Here is a 23,142-nt window from a genome sequence, read left to right as displayed (position 1 = left end):
ACGTTAACAATGAAGTGAAGTCCTATTATTCCAGGGGGAAAGGGTAGACGTATTATTCTACCGTTTAGTCAACGAAACTAGTTCAAAAGCGAGTCACTTACGTCAAACGACGCATTCCAACTGGAAAAAGATCTTCAGCTGATTGTATTAGCGATTTTCAAGCACATAATCATTTGCAATAGTGACAGTGATTATCATTTACAAGAATGACACCGTTTATGTTAGGCTTCGCACTGCTCGTACGTGCAACGAATTGTAGCTTCTGGAGGCACAGACAGCGCAACTGCCAGGTCAGTTCCGCGAGAGCGGTTTCTGTATCCTCATCAGCTGACCAGCTCAAACACTGTCCACTCATATTAGCATGAAGACCCGTCAAAAGCATGAATAACCAATCATCTTTTGCAGTGCGGACCGTTGCGAGACGTGCGGGAAGGGAGACAATAACGTTCTGGTAGGTGCCGATACGGATGTGGAGCCAGGCGACTCAAGGCCCGTGGCCAGTTGCGCTAGGTTTCTCGGTTGAGAGGTGCTTCCACAGAATCTCGACTGGATTTACGTCAAAAGAATTTGGTGGCCAGGGGAGTATGGAAAAATCATCTTGGTGCTCTTCGAACTACGCACGTGCATTGTGAGCTATGTGACACATTGCATTGTTCTGCTGGTAGCGTGCCGGACATGGTCCCAAAGGTTAGATGCATACTTGTGTTGATCCATTGTCCCTTTCATGATGATGAGATCACCCAGGGGAACGCCACGAAAACATACCGCAGACCACAGTGTTGTTGCTGTGTGCTTGCTTTCAGACGTTTCATGCCGTAGGGGCCAACGTCCGCATGTCCATGTAACATAAGACGTGATTGATATGAAAAGGTCACTTGTCGACACTCACTGGACGTTCAGTTGCAGCACTGGAGTGCAAACTCCAGCCGTTGTCGTTGATGAACGTTAGTCAGCAAGGGTGCGTGCTGTGGTGGCCTGTACGCAGGAACGTTCAGATGACGATCGTTAAGGAGATACTGCTGATAGTTAAGAAGACACTGTTGGTAGCCCCTCTGTTCATCTGGGCGGCCAGTTGCTCAACAGTTCCACGTCTATCCGCCTGTACACATCTGTGTGGCCGTCGTTCACCCCTGCCATCTATGGCCCTTACTGCACCACAATTGCCTCACTGCTGCTTTTGGATAGCGCCACTTTTCCATGCACGATATACTTTAACCATGGCAGCATGCGAATAGTTTATGAAATTAGCCGTTTCGTAAATGCTTCCAATCGTAGTCCCAAATACCAATGATCATGCCCTTTTGGACGTCAGATAAATCGTTCTGTTCCGCTTTAAGACAACGACTGAACTGTTTTTCGCGTCTCCCGGACATGCTACATATAGCCTCCACTGCTACTGCTGCCACCTGCCGTCTGTGATCGGTTGTTGCACGACGACGACGAGCGTAGGCGGTCGTCACTATAGTGTGTCTGGACAATGTAGTTTTGACAATGGATTCTAAGACATAAATGGCAGACGACGGCCGGCCGGGGTGGCCGAGCGGTTCTAGGCGCTACAGTTTAGAACCGCGCGAACGCTACGGTCGCAGGTTCGAATCCTGCCTCGGACATGGATGTGTGTGATGTCCTTAGGTTAGTTAGGTTTACGTAGTTCTAAGTTCTAGGGGACTGATGACCTCAGAAGTTAAGTCCCATAGTGCTCAGAGCCATTTGAACCATTTTTGGCAGACGACACTCTCCTATGTGCTCCCAGAAGCTACACAGGGAGGCCGTGAAGCGTCAGCGACCAGCTCAATACCGACCAAAGCCACCTGTCGGCAGTTGAGAGGCGCCATATACTGCCCCAGCAACTCGACAGTCAACTGGAAGATCACCGGCGTATGAATGTGAGCCGTCAGGAATCCACTTTTACCAAAACTGTCCGGAGACAAATGCACGGTATAGAATTTTGCCGAGTCAATGTATTAATTCTCAGCATACAGCTTCAAGAGAGTTACGTAAGTGAGTGGAGGATATTCGGACTAGGGGTAGAGGAAATAATATCCATATTGAGCACAGAGCTGTACGAAAAAGTTACAGTCAACCCAACTTTCGTACACTTTTGTGGTTTTAAATGTCAGGGTTTGATCAAGAAGGCAGGGTATGTGTTTGCGTTTTCTGATATTTTTACACGCCACAGAGGAAGGTGACGCTGGGAACCGAAAACGAGTGTGTTTTGTACTCATTTTTATAACATTTGACATTCAGCGTACCTGTAACTGTCTGTCCTAAACATGGATGATCGCTTCATTGAATGAATGTGTGTTTAATTACACTTGTGTCCAAAATTAAAGAAACAAACCAAAATTTTGAAAAGTTACTTTTGTTTTGTCTCGAAACGGTTTAAACAGATGACAGTAAAGTAGAAACAATGTAGAATACAGAACGTAAACAACAGCGACATGCTTGATGGTAGACAACAATGTTCTTCGTTTTTTCCAACTCAACGGATATGCAGACACATTCCGACAACTGGATAATGTGCTCATCATGGGGTGTGACCACCTCTGGCAGCAATACGGGCCTGACAACGAAGGGGCATGCTGTGAATGAATTCATCAATCTCGTGTTGAGGCAAAAATGCCCATTCTTCCTGCAGAGCTGCTCGCAAGTCTGGGGAGTCGTTGATGAATGCTGACGTGAGGCAAGCCATCTCCCTAGGGCATCACAGACGTACTCTACGGGAGAGTGAGCAGGCAATGCCATGTGTTTAGTATATTCCGTTTCCGAGGGAACGTCAGCCACCCGTGCTCTATGAGTTCATGATCGTCCATCAATACGAAGTCTTGGTTCAAAAATGGCTCTGAGCACTATGGGACTTAACTACTGAGGTCATCAGTCCCCTAGAACTTAGAACTACTTAAACCTAACTAACCTAAGGACATCACACACATCCATGCCCGAGGCAGGATTCGAACCTGCGACCGTAGTGGTCACACGGTTCCAAACTGACGCGCTTAGAACCGCACGGCCACACCGGCCGGCACGAAGTCTTGACCCACAGGACTCCAACATCCGCACATGAGGTCCTACCATCTCGTCACGATAACTGACAGGAGTTAAACCTTGCCGATTTACCCGTACAATTTCGCGAAGAGGTGTTCGGAAGCTCAACATAATCCCTGCCCATACGGTTAGGGATCCTCCTCGATATCGGTCCCTTTCCACAATGTTTGGACCACAAAATCTTGTTCCACGTTTCTTCCAGATGCGTATCCGCCGAGAATCGTTCTCCAGACCAGATCGGGACTCACCTGTGTGAAGAACATTTGCCCACTGTTCGTCGGCCAATGTGGCATGTTGACGGCTCCAGTCTAGACGTTCCCTTCTGTAAAGACGCGTCAGAGCTACACTTAGAGCAGATTTCCGACAATAAAGGCCATTCTGCCGAAGCCTTCTCTACACCGTTTTCCACAATGCAACACGTGCAGTGTCTGCTGCGAGGTCAGATACCAGCTGCCGCGCAGTGCTAAGGCGGTACCATCGTGCCCTTACGAGCAAATAACGGTCCTCCGTTTCTGATGTCACGCTTGGTCGACCCTGCCCCTGTCTTTGGGATACAGTTCGATCTCTACAAACTGTCGCCACATTCAAGAAACCAGAGAACGATTCCCGTTAAGCCATCGGGCCACATGAGTTTGCGACTGTTCTGCTTTCATTCTTCCTATGGCCTTCTACTGCAGAGAGCCTGGGAGGCATCTCCTCTGTGCCATACTGCACCGTCTATGACTGTGTACACAGCGATTGTGAATGTGGCTCTACCTGGCTAACACTACCAAAAAAATGGCTCTGAGCACTATGGGACTTAACATCTATGGTCATCAGTCCCCTAGAACTTAGAACTACTTAAACCTAACTAACCTAAGGACATCACACAACACCCAGCCATCACGAGGCAGAGAAAATCCCTGACCCCGCCGGGAATCGAACCCGGGAACCCGGGCGTGGGAAGCGAGAACGCTACCGCACGACCACGAGCTGCGGGCGGCTAACACTACCGCCATGACGTCATCGTTGGCGTCGTTTTCTGGTGCCCGGAATGCCATTTTCAGCGCAGAACACGATAGTGTGGACATCTGTTGACAGTTTGTATAATTATACCGTGAATTAGACACTGGACGGGGAAATAGCGGTTTGTTGCTTTAATTTTGGACACCAGTGCACAAGGTACGCGACTGGATGAATTCATGTAGAAATTGCAGTAGAACCCTGAGAAAGTTGGATGTAATCTTAAAAGCCGGTCCATGTCAGTCGTCTGCCAAGTGTTTTAAACGCGCAGTAAAGGGACTGGTTGTTCCGGACCTAAGGACCCCATATTCGAATTTTGGACGTTGAATCGAGTGAAAAATCTTGAGACGAAGAAAGCAGACATTGTCTCTCCTGTCTTCTGATTGGAGGAAACGGTGATACTACTGGTAATTTCATCTTGGTGATTGATCTGTATGGTGCGAAACGTGGCAGTTGACTCTAAATAATGAAAAGTGTGTAGTTATCCACAAGAGCACTGAAAGGAATAAGTTAAATCTCGTTACATGATAAACCACACAAATCTCGAGTCTTTGAATTCGACTATAAATACTTAGAGATTAGACTTGCGAATAACTTAAATTGCAACGATCACATAATTAATTTCACGGGAGGAAGGCCAACCAAAGATTGCGTTTATTGGCAGAATAAATAGAAAATGCAACAGTCCTACTACAGAGACTGCCTAGCTACAGTTGTCCGTTCTGTGCCAGAGTATTGCTGTGCAGGATGGAGTGCTTACCAGATAGGATTCATGGAGTAGGTCGAAAAACGCCAAAGAAGGGCAGCTCGTTTTGTATTATCGCAAAAAGGGGGACAAAATGCCACTGATATAATACGCGAATTAGCGTGGCAGTGACTACAACAGAGACGTTTTTTGATGCAGCAGGATCTTCTCATGAAATCTGAATCACAAACTTTTGCCTCCGAATGCTAAAATATTTTGTTGGTGCCCACCTACACTGGGAGAAATGATCATTGTTATAAAAGGAAATCAGAGCTTGCACGGAAAGATTTAGGTGTTCGTTGAGTGGCGCGGTAGAGAAATAGCTTGAATGTAGTTCGATGAGTCCTCTGCTAACCACTTAACTGTGTCACGTCAATGCAGATCAGTGTGGCCCCTACAGGTTTGTTCAGTCTCAGTGCTTGGAGGCAAAGAAGATTGGATTTTAGGCCCAAGTTACCGGAGCACTGGCGAGACGGGTCACAGCAGAGTCTTTTGCTACTCGGCGGTCAAGTAAGTACGACGTGCTGCTTCTGTGCGCTCTTAAACGTCGATCTGAGATGGGAGTTTGTTCAGTTTTGAGTTATGATTCTCTGTAAAGATTAAGCTCCATCGCAATGAGCAGAGCGACATTCACGCGAGTGGTATTTCGGCTGCTCTTTTAATTAGACTCAGATGGAACCGAACCTGTCTGTTATCGGCCACAGCTCCCTTCATGCAACGTCTGCCCCGTTAATTTTCATTATTCTTTTCGGTGCGAGCCAGAAGCCGGCTTTGACTATTTAGTCACTCCTGGAAAATGATGATCTTTTTCTGTCCTGTGAATCTGAATCTTTGCGCTTCGATATTACGCTTCTTAGTCAACCCAATCCTTGCTGAATAATTATAATCGTTAAGTCATTACAGTGTGCTTGTAGGAAACCATAGTGTTAGGATTTTGTGTGTGTTCCGCGTTAAATGCAGTTCATGTGTATCCTTCACCTTTATGAATAAATGTTCTACGGGCAGCTGTTTATTTCGTTAAACCTCGCCAGAACGTGCATACCAGTACGCCTTCCCTTCTCCAATGATCTCTAACCTCATGTGCACTGTAAAACGGATTATTAAGAAATATTCAGTAGAGTGTAAACTCTGATCAGTGGTACACAGGAGGAGGTAGAAAATGTGAGGCACAATATTTGCTCAATAAGAAGAGATGAACAGAGAGAGGGGGAAGCAGGAGATGGACAAATAGAAGAATGAAATAAATCGATATCTGGGCAACGCAGGGTAGCAGCTAATGGTCAATGAACTGTGAGCGGCTTTCATCATATCCGCAAGGTTAATAATGTTGACAAATGCAGATGCGTGCAGCCATGTGCGGTGTGTCACTGTTGATCGCAACCTGCTTGTATAGCCTGGGACAGGGTAGTAGCGCACCGTTTGCGGGGTGCAGTGGCGGTGGCGGCGATTGGGAAGCGCGCAAAGCGTGCGGCGCGGCCCTCGAGCGGAGTGGAGGGCTGTCAGGCAGACATCCTTGGCGGTGCTCGGCACACGCCACTGCCTGGCCGAGGCTTCAGCCTGAGGGCCGCCTCATTAGCCCGCCTCAGGTAGCCCGCCGCGGAACACTTGTTGCCGGGCCACCTGCCAACAAGCCATACAGCAACCCTCCTTGAGCAGTACTATGGATTATTTAGTTGCGTTGAGCGGTGTCATGGTCACTTCAGTAGTTGAGCATCGAGCCACTAAAATTTCTCGTTTTCTTCTGGACTTCGTGCCATTCATATAGAATAACATAATAGCTCAAACCTTCTTACCTTCTATTCTTTTTTTATTTTTTTATTTTTGACGCCACATACGAATACGAGCATGACGAAGACGTAGAGGAGAAACTACTTAAGTTTGGGGTACATGTGGAACAATAAACAAATTTCTAAGAAAAATAAAATGCAGAAAGAAACAAGATTAAAATTCTGTAAGGCAACTACACTTCCAATGCTTGTTTAAGGAACTCAGTAGCTGGTTACAAATAAACGCCAAGAATGTTACATACAAACAAGAGAGATGATGAGATTTCGAAGAACAGTCAGGGCTGCACAAGAGCTGACAGATTTCAGAATTCGGAAGTTGGTGGAACACTGAATGTATTTAATATCCTTCATAAAATACAAGAAAATAGAACAAACCGAAAGGAATATCTTGAAAGAATGGGTGGAGGAAGAGTCCCTCTTAGATAACGAAATTTATCCAGAAGGAATCAATGAAGCAATGGGCACGGGAAAAAATTGATCCCTGAAATGAAGAAGATACTGATGAGCTATTTATTCCGCAGGTGGAATTACGCGAAAATTTGTGATACAGCAAGGAGTGCATTCTAAGACATTCACACGAGCACTATTTTTTTTCCCCATTTCCCAAATCTTATTTGCATTTATCACTGTGACTTCCGGCAATATTTGACACAGTAGTCACAAATGTCAGTTGTTCCATCAATTTTCTTATTATCGGCTAATGTTACATTACCCTGGATTTATGGTGGCTCCCAGCAGCCAATCTGTTGGTCTTAACTGTGTGTCCGCTCTGAGTAGCGTACCATAATCGACTAAAACTAGACATACAGTTAACACTGTTTAAAACGACGTTCTTATGGACAGCGAGAAGCAATCTGCGGTAACCACGTAACAAAATACGGCTGAACAATAACGAAAATAAATCTATCATGATTTCACACTGTAAGTAGGCTGTTTAGGTTTTTATTTTGGTAACGCCAAGTAGCGCAGTGTATGAAAATCACTGACTGTGCTGTGTGCAGTATGTGGCTGATTTGCATTGCTGCAATATTTGCTATTGTAGTGTTGGACAGTTGGATGTGAACAGCGCGTAGCGTTGCGCAGTTGGAGGTGAGCCGCCAGCAGTGGTAGATGTGGGGAGAGAGATGGCAGAGTTTTGAGAGCGGACGATCTGGACGTGTCTCCATCAGAAAGAGAAAATTTGTAATACCGGATATCATGAACTGATTTACATATATGATGACTTTTGAATATTATTAAGGTAAATACATTGTTTGTTCTCTATCAGAATCTTTCATTTGCTAACTATGCCTATCAGTAGTTAGTGCCTTCAGTAGTTAGAATCTTTTATTTAGCTGGTGGTATTGGCGCTCGCTGTATCGCAGTAGTTCGAGTAACGAAGATTTGTGTGAGGTAAGTCATTCATGAAAGGTATAGGTTATAGTTAATCAGGGCCATTCTTTTGTAAGGATTATTGAAAGTCAGATTGCGTTGCGATAAAAAAATATTGTGTGTAAGTTTACTATTGATCAAGATAAGTAAAGAGAGAAAGGTCTGAGTACGTTCAGCTTTGCTCAGCTGTCTTAAAATCATATAACGTAACAGGTTTACCGGCACAGTCATTCCTAATTATTCTAAGAGGATGTTTCAACACTTAGCAAGACATGTGTGATGTGACGTGAGAAATACAAGCTAGAAGAACATAAAGGGGGTCAGTCAGCTCTGCTCCGCGCGTATATAGGCGCAGACCGCTGATAGACGGCACGGCGGAGACCGTGCAGTGTGCATGCTTCCTACAGGCGGCCTCTAGTGGCCGGACCGCGTTGATACAGCTGGCGATAGATTTGAATACACACTCGTGGCGACACTACACTCTCTGCACTACATTCACACACTAGTAGCAGGATTCAGTACACCTCTCTCTCGTACAAAGTGAGAGACCAGGCAACCGAACAGAAGCTGGCAGCCCGACGAGAGACACATCCATCGGACCGGAGCAGCGGCAGCAGGTGCGGTCGGCAGGGGCGGGACCTTCGACCATAGATATTAGTAGACTGGTCATGACGTATATTTTGTGGCACCAACATCTCTACTGCTATACCACGTGACTATTGGCAAAACAATGGTGGTATCCTGTTGTGCTTATGGTTGTACCGAGCGATTTGTGAAGGGAAGTAACATTAAATTTCACGTGTAAGTATTATTAGTTTAATTTAGCGGCATTTCTTGAATACTGATAAGCTATTGTGTGTATCATATCCTTACCCAGAACGCCACAGTTACGTAAATTGGCGGAAAAACAAGTTAGGGGTTTGATTTCTCATCAGGGTTTAATTTTATTTTGTACTTCCCAGTTACAAAACATACGAATATCAGAAACAGATACTGAATACCATTTGCAAAAAGGTAGTTGTATGGCCTATGTTAGTTTCCAGATAATAAGCTGTAATGTATGGGATAAATAATATGCTGCTACAAAAATCTTTGGTCATTTACCAAAAAGCATTAAAAGCCTGGCAGATAGCCAACCAGCATTTAAAATCAAACTAAAATAATCTATGAATGACAGCTCCTACTCAGTAGACGATTTTTTAGGTATAAATAAGTGATTGGAAGAATTGTCATGTAATGATAGGTCTACCTTTCATTAAACTGACACATCATTGCGAAGTATCGTATTCATGATCTGTGGAACAAGTATTCATGTAAGTAGGTACTGATTTTGTAGATATCTTATTTGATACATCTACGAAACAAACTGTTTAAACCAAAAAAGAGCTTTAAAATGAAACTGCTTTACGTTTTGTGGGTGAACGACACAATTGAGTTCGTTACATTCGATGTGAACACGTGTGTTTACGTTACAGGTTTCGTTGTTTATGCCGATTTATGAAGTCTATAACACTTTCTACAACCAAGGCACTAAAACACACACACGCAATATTTACATTTTATGCTGTGCATAACGCGTATTGTTAGTAGAGAATGCATCTCATAATTGGTAACACTGAAATATTCGCGGCGAATATATTGCCGAACATCGAAAGTGTTTCAGCAGTTCACAAAGTTCATTATGAAGTAATGGCTGTAAAACTAAATTTGTACAGTGGTTACGCAATAATTTATCACTTCTAGCTGTGTTTACATAAGCTACATTTAATGTGGTGAAGCTAGCAGGAAATCCACTGAGAAATACTGGAAGTGAAATCAGGAATCAGAATGCTGCCTTGAACTCCCGCCGACGTTCTGCCAACAGTCACGTGATTCTATGTTGCAGCCATGGCAGATATATAGCCGCTGCACTGCTTGCCCAGTCTATTAGTATCTATGGTCGAAGGGCGGGACGGTGTGCTGGGCGGGCACTGGAGCATGGGGCCGGAACGCGCTGAGAGGCGGGGAAACCCGAGGGCGGTGGGCCCACATGCCGCCTAACAGCACCGAAGAGGAGGGTGCCATGGCCAGCACTGCGTCGTCTTCAGCAGGCAGGTTCCAGTGCTGAAGTGATGGGGCTGGATCTACTGGTGACGATGGCTGAGGCCCTGACGGTGAGGGGCCAGTGGGGCTGGCCCGACCGGAACAGCGGACTACTTCAAGACACCTGTGGCCGGAGACAGTCCGGCACCTGATGCCAGAAAGCTGGAAACGTGGGGCGACATGTGTGGAGGAGGCAGCCAGTGGGGTGGGGGTGCCTCCACAGCAGGCTGACGATGGGCTCGAAACGGAGGGCGGCTGGGCGGGCTTCAGTGACGGGAGCCTGACCCACCAAACGAAACGGGGGCGCCACCAGCCCGTCACCCACACGGACATCACAGGGACGGCAGACAACAGTGGAAAGTATTCATTTGGGCTGGCGACTAAACCCTGACGTCCACACTCGCGACTCGGCGCGAAGCGGCCAGACGGACCCGACTGTGACAGGTGCAACATAGGCCGCAGAAGGTGGAGAAACGTGAGTGGCTGCCAGCCGTGAAGCAACTCGCCCAGGCTCCGCTTCCCCATAGGCGTGAAGCGATGGGTGCTCAGAAAAATGGAGAAGGTCTACGTCTAGCGAAGAAACCACAACAAATTTTTTCATTTGGGATTTGAACTAAGCACTAGTCGTTCTGCCTTGCCATTTGATTGACGGTAGATTGATGGAACCATAATGTGACGAATGCCTTGATGGGAACAAAATAATTCAAATATATAAGAAACTTACTGGAGCCCATTACTGGAAAGTCCGCGCCGATAGTTGAGTAGTCAGCGTGACAGATTGCCGTCCTACGGGCTCGGGTTCGATTCCCGGCTGGGTCGGAGATTTTCTCCGCTCAGGGACTGGGTGTTGTGCTGTCTTCATCTTCATTTCATCCCCATCCGGCGCGCAGGTCGCCCAATGTGCCGTCGAATGTAGTAAGAACTGCACCAAGGCAGCCAGACCTGCCTCGCAAAGGCCTCCCGGCCAATGACGCCAAACACTCATTTCCATTTCCATTAAATGAAACATCAAGTTCACTGTTACCAGTCACCGTTACGGTCACTGGTAACAGTGAACTTGATGTTTCATTTAATGTCAGTAACAGTCACGGTAAAGCCTAACCTAAAAATGTTCCATTTCCATTACTTGAAACTAAGATACAATAAAAAAAAAACCTCTAAAGTGTACAAATTTTGTGGCCTCAGCCGACGTTGACACACCCGAGAATGTAAAGCAACCAGAAAAAAGCATCTACAACCAAGACCCAATGGGAATTCAAGAAGAGACCCGCAAAGTCTATATGAATGCGTGCCCATGGCTTTCGTGGAGCGCGATGGAGCATGCCAGGAGCACGGAGACGTCCTGGAAGCCTGTTGTTCGGTACACTGCTGACAATCTACGACAAAACGGACAACTTCGCCATCAATCGCTGACCAAAACAGTAAAGTGCAAAAAACTCTCCACTGGCCCGGGTGGAGAAGGCGTAGTAACGTTTGTCGTAAGGTGGTGGGAATGATTATTCTGGGAGAAAGGTCTTCCCTGGACAACAGCAAGACACCGTCAAAAACAGAGAGGCGATACTGTAAAGAAAAATATTTGAACAGGGAGTATGAAGCACAACCCGGCGGTTTATCTGGTCAGCTCTGTTGGACAAACTGAACCACCTGCAGGAGAAGCGGGTCGGCGGCAACGCAGCTGCTGTGCGCTAGCACATAATTGGGAAACCCCGAATCGCGGCCTGTGTTCCGTATCAAGATGGAAGCAAAGCAGTTCTTCACGATGAAAGTCAGGATAAGCTCCCTCTAGTATCATGGAAGACATTCCCTGATGTCTTAACAAATGTCCTATCATCCTGTCCGTTCTCCTTGTTAGTGTTTTCCCCATATTCCTTTCCTCTCCGATCCTACACATAACCCCCTCGTTCCTTATCAATCAATCCAACATTCGTCTGTAGCACCACATCTCAAATGCTTCGATTCTCTTCCGTTTCGGTTCTCCCGCAGTCCATGTTTCACTACCATACAATGCTGTGCTCCAAACGTACATTCTCAGAAATTTCTTCCTGAAATTAAGGCCTATGTTTGATACTAGTAGACTTCTCTTGGCCAGGAATGCCATTTTATCCAGTGCTATTCTGCTTTTGATATCCTCCTTGCTCCCACCGTCATTGCTTAATTCGCTGCCTAGGTAGCAGACATCCTTAACTTCATCTACTTCATGACCGTCAATCCTGATGTTAAGTTTCTCGCTGTTCTCATTCTTCTACTTCTCCTTACTTTGGTCTATCTTCGATCTACTCTCTCGCACCATAGACTCTGTTTAAGAGTCATTATGGGCATCAGTAACGAATTGAGAAAGACGGCTAAGGTCGTGAAATTCGGCTGCCCAGGCCCTGTATGACTGGTTTTGGTTTCTTATGGCAGCGATAGAATTCAACTCGCGCAGCTGTGACATGCGTTCTTTCACGATGGATGTTGGTCAATTAACTGCACATGTGATCAAAAGTAAGAGCTGCTTGTTCTTGTAGAGGGAAAGCTGACACAGTAATGAATACACCTGAGTTGGAATCCACGAAAGGAAGAAGGCGCTGCAGAAGTCGAGCCTGGCAAAAAAGGCTTTCCGAGTCTTTTTTCATAAGCTTTCCAATCCTCGACTTTGTCATCATACGGAGAAAAAGTGGGTGGAGGGACCGGCCGAATGAAGCCCTGTCTTTTAATGGAAGTTAGCTGTGTAATCAGAGCCAGTGCGCCAACCAGCGTGGCCGAGCGGTTCTAGGCGCTACAGTCTGGAACCGAGCGACCGCTACGGTCGCAGGTTCGAATCCTGCCTCGGGCATGGATGTGTGTGATGTCCTTAAGTTAGTTAGGTTTAAGTAGTTCTAAGTTCTAGGGGACTGATGACCTCAGAGCCATTTTTTTAAAGCCAGTGCGTCCATAACGAATAAAACTGATGAAACTCCACTTAGGGATTTTATATCCAGAAACAGTTCCAAATTCGTCGCAAATTGTGTATTAACTAAGTAAAACACGTAACCGATCCAAGTATCCCCCTGACAACGGAAATAAGTCTCACGTGACTTCACTCGCAACAAGACACAGAACAACTGATATGAACGGTATGAACTAGAAGAACATAGCGATGGTCAGTCAGTTTTTTTTTCTTTTATTGTGATTTAATTCCCCTGCTCCATATGGGCAGGGGAGGGCTGGCAGCGGCACAATCCGCCACTCTTCAGCAGAGTGACATGATAGCTAATAAAAGGAGAAAATTATACATAAAAAGCCTACAAAAAGGGGGACATAAAAACACAGTAACGGGAGACAATGGAGGGAAAACATACACTGACACAGAGACGTTCAAGGGAGGACAATTAAAACAAGTCTACATAAAGCTAAAAAAACACAGTTGCCGATACTTTGAGCACAAAAAAGACATTGTAGTCACACGCACAGGTTAAAAGTTGGCCACAGTATTGAAACACTCAGAACAGAGACACCTTAAAACCACTTTAAAGATGAGAGTGAGTCATCACTGCTCTTCGCTATATAGGCGCGGCCCGCCGGTCGACCGCGCGGCGTGCCGGAGACCGTGCCGTGTGCAAGCTTTCTGCAGGCAGAGTCTAGTGACAGACGCGCGTTGATACAGCTGGCGGTTGATTTGAGTACACACACGCAGCGACACTGTGCACTCGATGAGCTCACACTCGGACGTACTTGTAGCAGGATACGGCACAAGCGACGATAGTTTGTGGCACATTTTGTAGAAACTCACGGTGATAACTGTCTACTCATAGAAGGGCTGTCCCCTTGAATAACAGTTGTATAGTGTATAAGGTGCTTACACAGTTTGGAAAATAACGACATGTTGAGGATGGGAATTTGTGATTCACAGATCACGCTCTTTCATTTTCGTACGACAAAAATCACAAAAGCTTTTCAGTTGCAGTGATCTGTTTCCTCCAACGAGTGATACTAAAAATTTTCATAAAGCTTACACGGCTCTAGCTAAACAACTTGGGCCGGCCGTTGCGGCCGAGCGGTTCTAGGCGCTTCAGTCCGGAACCGCGCTACTGCTACGGTCGCAGGTTCGAATCCTGCTTTGGGCATGGATGCGTGTGATGTCCTTAGGTTCGTTAGGTTTAAGTAGTTCTAAATCTAGAGGACTGATGACCTCAGATCTTAAGTCCCATAGTGCTCAGAGCCATTTGAAACATTTTTTTCTAAACAACTTGAACCTCTTAGCAGGATGAAAACTGCAGCACAATTGGATTGTTTCTTTCTCAACATTTTGATATACAGTTCACAACATTAGTTCTCAAGTTGACTTCATAACATGTTTTCTGTGAAGAACAGTGAAGTACATTTTGACTTGGCGGTCCATACTTCTAATCAATGCACTGACTAACTATGGTACTTAGATGCTCGAAACTTGAAGTACACATTAACAAGGTGTCTATCTAGAAAGCAAACTGCAGTCATGTCATTTCAGCGTCAAGTTTTTACTGTAGAAAGATTTTCATATGATAATCAAAATTAAGATTACTTTTTATAACCAATCAGTATGTATTTCCCTTCCGGTTGATAGTACGTTACTGTCTGTAATCTGCTTTGATCCAAATAGTGCCCTGAAACATCCCAAAAAATTTCAGACTTCTAGCGTAAATGGATTTTTTGTACGCCTTCAGCCAAGCTCAGCTGCCAACAGTGATTGACTCATATTAAAGCCAGGATATATTCTTAGCTATTCTAAAACTTCAGACCTGCTAATTACCCGACGTTAAAGCAAATTACAGGCATAATAACTTTAGAAAGTGACAAAATAGCAACTACAGAAGAATTCATAAGGCAAACAATGCTCGAAAACCAAATATATAGAAGGGAAACATAAGAGCATCAGAAAGCGCATCTTCAAACAGGGCTGTCCCCTTGAATAACAGTTGTATAGTGTATATTTCTTGGACAGGGCTCTAATGACAATAATGAGGCGCGAAAGCAGCGGAAACGTGGGTGTGGACGCATACCGAAAGATTTTCTGAGTCGAACATTAAAAAACATCCTGATGACCAATTCAGTTCTTTTAACTGCCATTTTGTTAAAAAAAATCTATACATCGATCTGAGACGAAAAACAAGAAGTCAGTTTTTTTAAGGGGATTCATAGGCAAGTTACCTAAACATGTGCAGCATAGTCGATTGCGTAAGGCAGAGAAACAAAAGTATATCTACATGTGCAGCGATCATTGTCTGCTGAATTTTCTGATAGTTCAAGGTTCAAGGTTCCATGGCTGTTGCAACGGACTAGCTTTGTAAATTAAGCAGGACTGTTAGCAGTGTATTTCTTCATGGGAAGTGGTTCAACCAGTAGACTATCTTAGAGAGAATTCACACTGCTGAGCGCCTCATACTACAGATGTAGGATTTATTGGTAAATATGCCATTCCTAATGGACTGCTTGTTAAGGGTGCGACTGATTAGATATGAACAATAATACGTACACTGCTTTAGTCAGTATTACTTTTATTTCAGCATCACTATTTTTAAATTGTTGAATTTGTTTGTAACATACACGTACATGATGTCTATTTGACAGACAGCACTGTGGCATACAGGTTATGTATCGTCATGCACTGCTGGTGAAACGTTGGTGTGATTAACTGCATGAAAGAAATTATAATTCGTATCTGGGTGAATATGTTTACTGTGTACTGCCATAGTGAACTTCACATGTTTTTCACTACACAGGTTTATTTACTAGTCAGTTGCAAATAAAGAGCTATTTCTAACTCGGTAGCTCTTTGTAAAGACATAGTTATTCATTAAGCTACATACTGGGGTGTGAACTGAATTAACATTTGGCGTTATCGGTCTCTCCTGGTTCTAGTTTTTTAAATGAGATCTTTTAAATTCATACATAAGCGTAATTTTTCTCTCGTTCAGTAAATGAGAAGTTAGTTTCCTTGAAGGAAGTCCTCAAGTCAACCAGAAATTTGCCCCTAGGATCTTTGTCTTTAGGTACTTATCCCCAAAAAAAGAAAAAAAAAACCTTCTGACCTATGTGTCTCTATGCATGATTGCTGGTGTGTTACCATTGTCAGCTTTGATAACTTTGGCTTTATTTATTTTCAGTTTAGTGCTAATGCTGTGGTTACAGCTGTATATTTCCCTTTTTCATTTATTTTTCTAATATGTTGATAAATTTTTCAGCTATGGCAATCTTGTTGTTTTCCAACTTGGTTAGTTGCCAAAAGGGCATGATCATTGGCTTTCAGGTGAAAGGTGGAAGCATTTCCGAAAGGGATACGTTTGTTAAATATTCGATGTGTTGCCGCGGCTATGGTACACCTTGCTTGCCCACCCTTTCATTTAGTTTGTTTCTCCTTGCAAGATGGCATCTACCAGCAGGACAATGCAACGAATCAAACAGCTTGCAGAGTACGTCCGTGGTTCGGAGAGCGCCAGGATAAGTTTACCGCACTCTCCTGGCTACCAAATTCTGCAGATTTAAACCCATTCGAGAATCTATGGAACCACCTTGATCGGGTTGGTTGCGCCATGGATCTTCAACCGACGAACCTAGCGCAAATGGCCACGGTACTTCAGTAAACATGGCAACGCATTCGATGTCGTTACCTTTCAGAATCTCATTGACTCCCTGCGCGTCTCGCAGCGGTCCCCGCTGCATAAGTTGTTACTGAGGTTCTTGATAAGGTGGTCACTTCAATGTGACTAGACAGTGTAGTTTATCTACATAATGTATTTTTCTACCGAGTCACTCGAAGTTTCACCTACCTTAAAAATGATCATGCCATTCTACAGGTACATGTTCTCTCAGAATGTTTACCCCGAATTAAAGTGGTCACAACGCTATAACTGACATCGAAAAGCCGTCATGAAGTTTTCACTCATATGTAATACCATTTAGTGCAATCTCACGCCATACATTTGATAGCATTTGAACAGTGACACTGTGAACAGTCTGAATTATATGTTCACGCATTCTGAGTATATCCGATACAGATGTGGTACACACTTTCGTGCTAACGTAGCATCAAAAAAAAAAAAAAAGATAGGATTTGTTTCGCAATGTTAGTGGCTATTGAATTAGGCCATTCCTTTCAAACCACTGATGCGGAAATTCTTCGTCCAAAGACTCAGACACATGTTGTCCAACGAGGTGGAACTCCATCCGGTATTCGGTACCTGGGACTAAGTTGATCCTCGTCCCACTGATCTGGATGGTGATAATGTTAGCACTCTCGTGATGTTTTCGGTAATTACTGTAGACATGAATGTCACCCGCTGCTTTTCTTTTTTTTTAGCTGTACCAGTATTCAAGAAAAAGGGTGTGAGTTCCTAGGGGACCAAACTGCTGAGGTCATCGGTCCCTCGACTTACACACTACTAAAACTAACTTATTCTAAGAAGAACACACACACACCCATGCCTGAGGGAGGACTCGAACCTCCGGCGGGACCGCCCGTACCAGTATATTCTTAACTGCATCTGCATATCGTAAGTTATTCTGAACCTTCGTTGCACCTTGGTTGGAGATTTCGTCTCAGCCATTCACACAATACATTGTGCTTTTTTCTGCTCTGATACCGCCATTTTATGCGTTGATCGATAGTGGCACTCCAGGAGAGAGATCCAGAAATTGAAACACAGCATCATAAAAACTTAATGAGTTTGCCAGCAATCTAAAAACGTGATGTTATAGACATTTGACGTAAGTAAATAGTTATATGTGTTTAGAATCAGGCTAAAAATTATGAGACATCCTGTACTTTGCCACTCTGGTGGCACTCTGGTACAGCGCACATCTGACCTGTACAGGGAGACGTTACAAGTCTCCATTGTGTATCGTAGGTCGAGGACTGTAAACCTCAAGTCGTATCAGTACTGACGAAGACTGTTTAGGTCTGATATAGACACTCTAACCATACCACCACTTGCAAAGTAGGTTAGAAATCAGATTAATAATGTTGCACACGCAGCATATGTTCGCTTTATCGGACAACAACAAAGTTATTGACTGTGGATGGTATCGTCAGAATGGAAATAATTAAGTCATTGTAAAAATGTCATTAATTTTGGCACTTTTCTTGACTGGGTTCCCACGTTGATTTCGTCGAAGTTGTTATGGCTCATCTTGTTGATTCTAGGGTGATTCCACTTTGACTACTAGAAGGTCCAGATCTGTATTTTAGCAATATTTGAAGACCTAACAAATGAGTTTTTCAGGAAATTCTTAATGATCAAACAATCCCAGATCAGAACAATGGTATGGTAGAAATAATTTTTGACTTGGTGTTCACGATCCACATTTTTATTAAACTTTTTGTAAATTCACATATACTTCTTCTTAATTGTCACATCATCAAGAAAACAGTTTTGTATCAATCATCATGTATTTAATTTCCACTTTAACCAAGCACAAGACTTGACTGTTCTTTTACAAAGCGAAATAACAACTTAACTTCTGCAAAGTGAAACAAAGACTGCTCTGTGCACATTCGCGCCAAAATGGTTACAAGTAAGTCAAAGATTATGACAGTCTCACAGAAAAGAATACACACAAGAACCATATCACTGTAATATATAGATACATCGGAGTACCTATACGTTAATAAAACCAAATGTGAATATTGCCACAAAAATATGTCTGTCACTTCGCAGAAAAGCAGCACGACACCACTGGCATCGAGAACTGGGGCTGGAGCGCCGCAATGGTCACGCAAACAAAGAACCATTACAACACTACATTCGGTTCCAGAGCGGATGGCACCGATGACACCTGGGAACGGGCTAAGACCCCTGAATGGGATTGGCTATCTTCAACAATCTCGGGAAAAAAGCCGAGCACTTTGTCAAATCCCAGGGGACAGAAGATGTCACTATTAAGTAATGTGAGCAGCGATCTCGAACAGAGGGGTCTGCCTGTCCGCCTGCCCCTGCGGAGATGCGCCCCCGCCCCCAACAACCGCCCCCGCCTCGCGTGCCTGGCGTTCCGCGCGCGGCGGGCTGCGCCCTCTCGCTAATGTCTCAGCAACAGGTAGCCGGCTGCCGACTGCGGGAGCCACCCACACTCTTCTCCTGTGCGTCTTCCTCTATGACGTCACAACGTGGGATCTCACACTGAAAGCCGGCCGGAGTGGCCGAGCGGTTAAAGGCGCTTCAGTCTGGAACCGCACGACCGCTACGGTCGCAGGTTCGAATCCTGCCTCGGGCATGGATGTGTGCGATGTCCTTAGGTTAGTTAGGTTTAAGTAGTTCTAAGTTCTAGGGGACTGATGACCTCAGATGTTAAGTCCCATAGTGCTCATAGCCATTTGAACCACTTCTGACTCTTTCCGCCTAAGTGCCAAGAACAGACGTGCCTCTGAAGGTGTCCAATGCAAATCTAGACGAAACATCAGGGACAAAAAGGCTTCATGCACCACGAGCATGCAACCCGGAAAATTCACCAGTATCCTTGAGACCTACCTGCATTTAATTATTGGCATTGTTGTGTACATAGTTCCGCGTAGTCAGCGCGTACACAACTTTCCCACTAGAGCGCGCCCCGCTAAGCACAACAGCGCAGGCGCAGCGCTCGTCCGTCTCCGCACTACGAAATGGTACTGCCATAGAGACGGACCAAATTCTGCTTCCGCCGATCCGCGTATTAATATGTAACGCAGCCAATGAGATTGCTGCTAACGTAGAAACTTTTCTCCTCGCGGATCACACTCGCGCAATGATACATGAACGCGCGAGGTATTATAACGAGTGTACAGACCTCCGATTAGTCAGTCTGCATTTGTCTGCAACAGTCTGCACGAATTCTACATTTGTCTGTACCAGTCTATAGTCAAGTTTCAGTCTGCGCCCAAGAAGATTACCATATTCCTGTACATAGCCATGAAGATAAATGCATAGACGCTTTTGTCAAGTATCAGAGATATATGTGAGAATAAGATTAAAGTACCAATACCAAAGGAACTTCAGATTGTCAATTGTAAATAGCATCCAGAACCAAGTTAAGTAATTTTTATGCTTGTTATTATTTTAATAAATGTGTGTGAAAATTAATCAAGCTCTGTTTAAAGTTGGTCACCGTAAATCTGCTACTCTAAGCGTGCAAGTGGCATTTCTATCGTCTGACTAACGGCAGAAGGTAAACATGCCACGATAAGACCACGAGACATATTGCTGACACTCGCCTACTTCGTTAGAGCAACAAGTCAAATAATCTGCTGGTGTGTGTACTGAAGGTCTTACACTACGCTCACCACAGGCATAAAATTCACTCGTTAGTTTGTCAAATCCATTACCACTCATCTCCAGCTAAGGCAACTTCATTTATAGCCGTGGCTTGCGACTACACTCTTTTGTCGTCAGCCAAGCCATGCGTCATAATTACACCTTTCTGGTCAAATTATCATTTGTAAAATTCAAACTGTGGCGGCCAATATTTCGGCTAGCATGGCTGAGCGCGTGTGCCAAAGCGCTCAGCCATGCTGCACATTTCCCTCACCACTACACTAGGTGTCTGAGTGCGAGGAGGGGAAAGAGGAAAAAACTGTGAACATCGCCTTTAAATGAAAGTGCAGCTGCACTACATACAACTTGGTTCTGTATTTCACGTTTGTTAACGACATAGATCACAAACAAATAATTTTTCAGCATTATTTAATTAATTTTGGGCCGCTGAAGACATAATATAATTTTTATCTGGCACAGAGTGTCATTATATGGACAGACACAGACAATTTCGCAGAGTTTTGCACTCAAATTGCCACGTAGCCGTGACTTGTTTAGTATAATAATGTTGATGGAAATATGGTAGCACTTTTGCGACCCTATTGTGGAGACTTGGAAACTCTACCTGAGGAAAGCAACGTGGGCTTCATGGACAGTTTTAACGCAAAAATATTTGTCGTTGTAATTTTAAATTATCTAGAAGATCAGTCAGTTACGCATTCACGTACACAGTGGCGCTATCAACCGAAAAGGCAAGTGGTCTCGAAACCAGATGCAAGATACATTGTCTTCAAAATCTTGTTATGTTTCGAGACCGGAATTAATTCTTTATCGCCAATGTGCTTAGGGAACTTGGCTGTTCATGTGTCCCTTCTACAACGTGATTTTCTTTATAAATGAATCCTCACCAAAATAGAAAGAAGTTACCTTGTAGTGTCTTATGGTTCAAATGGCTCTGAGCACTATGGGACTCAACTGCTGAGGTCATTAGTCCCCTAGAACTTAGAACTAGTTAAACCCAACTAACCTAAGGACATCACAAACATCCATGCCCGAGGCAGGATTCGAACCTGCGACCATAGCGGTCTTGCGGTTCCAGACTGCAGCGCCTTTAACCGCACGGCCACTTCGGCCGGCTGTAGTGTCTTACTGTGGGTAGTGTGCAGTCAAGTGCACTTAAAATATGAAGTCTGCAATCGATTCCGGATGTTCTAATTTCCACTCCTGCACTCCTTTTCCCTTCACAAATTCAACAATAGCGAGTTTTAAATCGAAAAATCTTTCCAGACATCCCCTTGTCTTAACCAACTTACTTTGCCTTAATATACGATGTCTCCATAGGCTTCGTTCATTCCATTGAAAACAGTTGTAAGTAGGCTGTTCAGGTTTTAATGTTGGTAACGCTACGTAGTGCACTGTATGAAAATCGCCGACTGCTCTGTGTGCAGTCTGTGGCTGGTTGGACTCATTGTTCAAATCTTTTGTAGTATAGTGTTGGGCAGTTGGATGTGAACAGCGCGTAGCGTTGTGCATTTGGAGGTGAGCCGCCAGCAGTGGTGGATGTGGGAGTAGAGATGCCAGAGTTTTGAGAGGTTACTATAAGTGGACGACCTGGACGTGTGTCCATCAGAAAAACGAAATTTGTTTAACTGGATGTCACAAAATTATACATATAATGGCTTTTGAACGCTGTTAAGGTAAATACATTGTTTGTTCTCTATCAAAATCTTTCATTTGCTAACTATGCCTATCAGTAGTTAGTGCCTTCAGTAATTAGAATCTTTTATTTAGCTGGCAGTATTGGCGCTCGCTGTAGTGCAGTAGTTCGAGTAACGAAGATTTTTGTGAGGTAAGCGGTTCATGAAAAGTATAGGTTATTGTCAGTCAGGGCCATTATTTTGTAGGGATTATTGAAAGTTGGATTGCGTTGCGCTAAAAAAATATTGTGTCAGTTTAGTGATGACCGATTAAGTAAAGAGAGAAATGTCTGAGCACGTTCAGTTTTCCTCAGCTGTTTGAAAATCAAATAACGTAAGAGTTTTTGCAGCACTGTCATTCATAATTTTTCTGTGGGGACGTTAAACCGTTGTAATTGACAATGGAATAATGCATGTGACTTCAGGGACTTTACTATTCGTATCACCAATTTCTCCATGTGCTTAAAAAAAAAAAAAGAAATGGTCCAATGGCTCTGAGCACTATGGGACTTAATATCTGAGGGCATCAGTCCCCTAAACTTAGAACTACTTAAACCTAACTAACCTAATGACATCACACACATGCATGCCCGAGGCAGGATTCGAACCTGCGACCGTAGCAGCAGCGCAGTTCCGGACTGAAGCGCCTAGATCCGCTCCGCCACAACGGCCGGCTCCATGTGCTTCATGGTTGTAAATTATGCAAAAGTGTTTCTTGATATACAGAACATGGACTCCCGTTGTCGATTGTAATTTTTTGCTTTTTCGTTGTCAACCAAATGTTTAAATTCTTTCTGCATGGCATTGTAATGCCGTCTCACGGCAAATATGCAGGACCCATAACTTATGCAAATCGACAATTCTCATCCCTCTCTTCTGTCATTCCCATTCATTTTAAAGAATTCGGTAGGTCGCTAGACTGCCTCTTTTTGTGCAAACAGCCACTGGACCTGTGACGTCCTTCATACCACGAACAAACAGTGAAGAGTAAACTGCGCTGACGCAACGATTCTACCGAGCTCAGAGTTGTGCCGACCGAGAAATGGCACACAGCAATGCAAAATGAAATGTCGCTTTGTTCTGAGTACTTTGGAGAAGGACCGAACAAAGCAGTGACAGGCCGAGCCTCAGTCCGCACGTGGCCCGCTCGCGCTGCACGTGTGAAGTTTGACACGCTGTGACTGGAACTGATT

Source organism: Schistocerca americana, chromosome 4 (assembly GCF_021461395.2).
Source record: "Schistocerca americana isolate TAMUIC-IGC-003095 chromosome 4, iqSchAmer2.1, whole genome shotgun sequence".
NCBI lineage: Eukaryota > Metazoa > Arthropoda > Insecta > Orthoptera > Acrididae > Schistocerca > Schistocerca americana.
Note: the sequence above shows the minus strand (reverse complement) of the source record.